The sequence below is a fragment of the Psittacula echo genome (genome assembly GCF_963264785.1).
Source record: "Psittacula echo genome assembly, chromosome: 3".
Taxonomy (NCBI): domain Eukaryota; kingdom Metazoa; phylum Chordata; class Aves; order Psittaciformes; family Psittacidae; genus Psittacula; species Psittacula echo.
The window spans coordinates 102,513,200-102,519,199 of NC_137736.1; positions in this window are offsets into that span (position 1 = coordinate 102,513,200).

The window sequence follows — 6,000 nt, forward strand, 5'->3', positions numbered from 1 at the left end:
TTTACATAATGGGAAAGGAATAGGACCCATTACAACCCTCCATTGCTTTGCAAGACGAAATAATGCTCCAGACTTTCCTAGAGACCTTTTCTATCCATAAAACATGCTTTTAAAGGGCAGATGCCAAAGACAGTCTCTCGGGTGCAGATACAATGTCAAAGTGCTGTCAATTATCTGTGGGATGAGACTCCTCTAAAGATGCAGAGTCAGCAAGCACAAATACAAGCTGGTTGATTCCAGCTGACTGACTGTTTTGTGGAGGGTTTTTGTAACATCAGTTTTGCTTTCCCCTAATAAATAGATAGATAGATAGATAGATAGATAGATAGATAGATAGATAGATAGATATTTAAGATGTGCATTCACTCCAGTTTGCATCTCAGGAGCATTTTCAAAGGGAAGGCAATTTGACGGCAAAAAAGTGAAATAACCAATTAACATTTTTGCTGGCATGTGACACAAAGATGCCAGCAGCTGATCAAACACCACATCTTTCTCCACTCTGGGCAGAGCAGCAGCACAAAGAACAGAGCAGCTCTTGGGTGAAGAGGCACCCGCTGCCCCTGGAGCTTTCTGGTCAGGCATTCGAGTCCCACCATCTAGGATTAGTCCTCACCCATTCTGCATTTTCAACTTCTCATTACTAATTTGTCCAAACAAACCACAGAAGCCTGTAATCTAAGCACACAGCACACACTGCAGATTTTCTCAGAACCAATTCACAAACCCTAAGGAGCTGTGGAACAGAGGTGAAAAATACTACCACCCACTTACAAATAAGTAGACAATGACTACACCTTTCTGTAAGGAAAGCCTGACATTAAGTTATTGTATTAATCCATACTTCTTACAGGAAACATCTTTGACAGACACAGTGGACAGGCTTTACTGGGGAAACTCTCCCAGGCATGACAGACAGAAATAATTAAATTAACAAATAAAGATTATATTTTAATGGACAGCCAAAAAAATAGAAATCTTTTAACTGCCTTTTCCAACAGCTCCCTTCAGGGCCGTATACAGGAAGATTATTGATGTGCTATTTAGCACCACCTTGTGCTGACTTGTCCGTTGCAAAAGAATGCAGTAAAGGGAGAGAAACACACTCAGTCTTAGCAAACAAATGGATAAGATGCTGAGTAAAACACTTTGGTGTCTGGGCTGGGTTTGTTAGATTCTTTTTCTCACACCAGCAATTTCAGAGTATAATAATTAAGAGCAGAAACTGCCAGTTATTACTATTATAGCATTTAAGATGGGAAAAAAAATTAAATTAAAAATTCATCATTAATAGTTACACATTAACAAAGAAAACAGTTTACTACATTTACTCTACTACAAATAGTCTTGAAAAGCTGCCTCTGGCCTAAAACTTTACAAGAAGCAACTAGTGAAATTAGAAATATTATCTGTGTAGAAAATATGAATTTACTTAAATTAATTGCACTTTGAATAATGTGAGAGGGAAAAATCTGGTTTTGAAGTCTGCACACCACAGGGTTAATTCCTCAGGGCTGCAGTTGATCTCCCTGTGGATATGAGGTTATACATTCACCCTCCCTCCTCCATCTCAGCCCTCCTGAGTGTCAAGAGTGACGCTCACAGCCCTGCTGACAGAGATGTGCGCCTGTTCATCTTCAGAGCACCTCTGTGGAGTAAGAAAGTGCTGCTATCTCTCCCTACCCCAAAGGGGGTCCTTTGCTTTACTCCTTGCCTAAAGTTGTGTAGCACAGGGTTTTTGGATCCAGACCATGGGCTAAATTTCATGACTGCAACCACACCTGCATGGGCTGCCAGGACCAAATGCAATTACCAATGCTGTGTTTAGATACTTGAAGCTTGAGGTAAAAGGCCCAGTCTGAAGCCTGACAAAACCTTAGTGCACAGCTTGTGAAAAATGATAACCTAATAACAAAAAAAAAGAAAACAGATAAAATAAAGATAGATTAGCCTATAATCAGTTTAAATCTCTGCATTGGGTACCAGGCTGTAAAATATGTTCAATGTGGCATTGCAAGGTCCAGGAGGTAACTGAAGCTGAAATATGAAAAGTTTCTCAGTCCAGGTGAAACTGGGAAGAATCGCATAAATCTATTAATTCTGGCCTGCATGAACCACATTAAAGAAAACTTTTTGAAAAGAGTTTTCTTTAAAGGCTTCTGTTAATCTTAAGTGTAATTCAGGATGCACACTTTAGCTGCCTATCTTACACATTCAGCTCACTTGAGGTTCAGTGGTCTTCCCTGGGACATGAGTCAGACCACCCAGTTATGCTGGAACATCAGGGGAGAGAAGTAAGAGCTCCTGAAGACCTCTGGACCAGGATCCTGATTCCAAGTTCCTGGTACCTAGATCCATTTTGGATCCAACCTACTTACTTTTCACCAGAAGGACTAAGGACTTGGTGACCACATCTTTCACCTTCTGCAGAGCAACATGTACAGTGCTTCAATCAGAAAAGGTTCAAACACTCACCTTTCACAAGACTGCCCTGGACTTCAGGATTGCAGGTCACTCATGAGAGGTGTTCTGTGCCAGCCATGTCAGGTTGCTATGTGGTCAGGCATGCAAGAGTCATAAGGCCAAAAAGAGGGTAGATAAAGGGGAGTGTGATTAAAGGGTAGCAATGAGGACAATCAGCTGGAAGGTAATAATTGTGGAGAACTCGTCTGAGGGCTGGAAACAGACTTCTGGATTAGGTTCCTCCCTTTATCCTATAAATCATATTGCCCACTGCACATTGGTGAACAAATCTTCTCTCTTTCTCTCTTTCTCTCTCTGTTTCCTAGTCTACCTTGCTTTCTTTGTTCTTTCTCTTTAGCTCAAATTCCTCTCAAGTTTCCCAAAAGGAAAACTGAAATCTCTCTAGTATGAAGTGCATGTTGTTCCATCATAAGGCTTCAGCTCATTTTTGAATGACAAGGTTTATTTCAGTGGTTTGCTAAACCACTGAAAAAGAAGGCAGTTTTTCCCTTTTCAGCCACAACCTTTGTTCATTAAAAAAAAAATGAGTTGCATCATCTGAAACTTGATTATAACTTGGGATTGGTGGGCTGGGGAGTATGAGGAGAAACAGATTATTTTTGTTTTGAAAAAAATGCTTGTGACTAGAAATGTTCTTATATGTGCATGGCAGAGGGATTGGAACTAGATGATCTTAAGGTTCTTTCAACCCAAACCATTCTATGATTCTATGCGCAAACATGTTCTTTTGCTAGGTGTATTAACCACCATTTTTTTCTATTAAATTGTCAGAACAATAGTTTTCTTACCCAATTCAGCAATTATATATTATATGAAAAAAATAAGAGTTCATTTAATGTCCATAAATCCAGTTCAAAGGTACGTACCGCCAGCAGTGGTAACACTGCCAGATCACCAGCAGAGTTGTGAAAATTACCATACTTGAGAATTTTCCATTATTAATTTATTCCGAGGCAGCTGGACAAGGCCTATTGATTCAGCATCTCTCCTGCTCCACCTGGGCAGATTTCAAACTTCCCCTAGCCAAAAACCTAGTACTTTTGGTTAGATCATGTCTAGACATAGTCTAGACCATGCCCAGCCCCATGGACAGGCACACGTCCCAGTTCCCAGGCCCAAATGTCCATATCCCAATTCTCATCCAGGCAGGTGTGTCCCCACCTACACCCCTCATCCTCCACGTGCCCAGACAGGCACCATGCAGTCTCCACCATCTGCTGGAGATGCATGATGGAGAGGCCAGGACTTTGGGGACAGCTGATGTGGGCAAGGTCGAGGTTACCAGATCAGATTAATGAGGTGTAGGGAAAAAGCAAGCCAAGTTGATTCAGTTGTCTAACACTGGTGTCTAGTGTCATTTTCAGTTACCTACAGTATTGAAGAGACAGGGCTAGCAGGTATGACAAGAACCTGTGGATGACCTATGTGCCTAAGGAAGGTGAAATGCCATCTTTTCTTTCTTTGAAGACAAGCTAAAATAGTTGCAAAATGGACAGAAGACATATCTGAAGCAGTTTATCTCCTCTAGCTTGAGTTGGCTTCCATAGCTTATTCTTTGTTCCTCCAACAAACGTACCTCTAATTCATAGAATCATAGAATCATAGAATAGTTAGGGTTGGAAAGGACCTTAAGATCATCTAGTTCCAACTCCCCTGCCATGAGCAGGGACACCTCACACTAAACCATGCCACCCAAGGCCTCATCCAACCTGGCCTTGAACACCGCCAAGGATGGAGCATTCACAACCTCCCTGGGCAACCCATTCCAGTGCCTCACCACCCTCTCAGTAAAGAATTTCTTCCTTATATCCAATCTAAACTTCCCCTGTTTAAGTTTGAATCCGTTACCCCTTGTCCTGTCACTACAGTCCCTGATGAAGAGTCCATCCCCAGCATCCTTGTAGGCCCCCTTCAGATACTGGAAAGCTGCTATGAGGTCTCCACACAGCCTTCTCTTCTCCAGGCTGAACAGCCCCAACTTTCTCAGCCTGTCTTCATACGGGAGGTGCTCCAGTCCCCTGATCATCCTCATGGCCCTCCTCTGGATTTGTTCCAACAGTTCCATGTCCTTTTTATGTTGAGGACACCAGAACTGCACACAATACTCCAAGTGAGGTCTCACGAGAGCAGAGTAGAGAGGCAGGATCACCGCCTTCGACCTGCTGGTCTCTCTCCTTTTGATGCAGCCCAGGATACGGTTGGCTTTCTGGGCTGCGAGCGCACACTGCTGGCTCATGTTCATTTTCTCATCGACCAACACCCCCAAGTCCTTCTCTGCAGGGCTGCTCTCAATCTGTTCTCTGCCCAACCTGTAGCTGTGCCTGGGATTGCTCTGACCCAGGTGTAGGACCTTGCACTTGGCATGGGTAAACTTCATGAGGTTGGCATCAGCCCACCTCACAAGCGTGTCGAGGTCCCTCTGGATGGCATCCCTTCCCTCCAGCGTATCAACCGAACCACACAGCTTGGTGTCATCGGCAAACTAGCAGAGGGCGCACTCAATCCCACTGTCCATGTCACCCACAAAGATGTTGAACAAGACCAGTCCCAATACCAATCCCTGAGGGACACCACTCGTTACCGGTCACCAGCCGGACATCGAGCCATTGACCACAACTCTTTGCATGCGGCCATCCAGCCAGTTCTTTATCCACCGAGTGGTCCACCCATCAAATTGATGTCTCTCCAATTTAGAGACAAGGATGTCGTGTGGGACAGTGTCGAATGCTTTGCACAAGTCCAGGTAGATGATGTCAACTGCTCTGCCCCTGTCCATCAGTTTCGTAGCCCCATCATAGAAGACCGCCAAATTGGTCAGGCAGGATTTCCCCTTAGTGAAGCCATGCTGGCTGTCACCAACCACCTCCTTGTTTTTCATGTGCCTTAGCATGCCTTCCAGGAGAATCTGCTCCAAGATTTTGCCAGGCACAGAGGTGAGACTGACTGGTCTGTCATTCCCCGGGTCATCCATTTTCCCCTTCTTGAAAATGGGGGTTATATTTCCCTTTTTCCAGTCGTCGGGAACTTCACCTGACTGCCATGATTTTTCAAATATGGTGGCCAGTGGCTTAGCAACTTCATTCGCCAGCTCCTTCAGGACCTGCGGATGGATTTCGTCAGGTCCTATGGACTTGTGTACGTTTAGGTTTTTAAGATGAGCTCGAACCAGACCCTCTCCTACAGTGGGCCTAGGGTCCTCATTCTCACAGTCCCTGCATTCCCCTTCCAAGACTTGGGTGGTGTGGTCAGAGACTTTGCCAATGAAGACTGAGGCAAAGAAGTCATTAAGAACTCTTCCCTCCTCCAGCTTTGGTTGTGGGTGCTCTAGACCAGCTCTGGTCTCACACACTGTGGCTGTAACCTTGGGTGCAGTTAATTGATAGGAACAAGCTGTGTAAGAGCCAGAAGAAGCCTCACTGAAGGCCTCTTCCCAGCTCAAGAGCTGCTTTTGGCCTCAGTCCCAGTTCACGGTCCTTCTCTGAGCCACATTGTAGGGATGCCTGTGTTAAGCCTTGT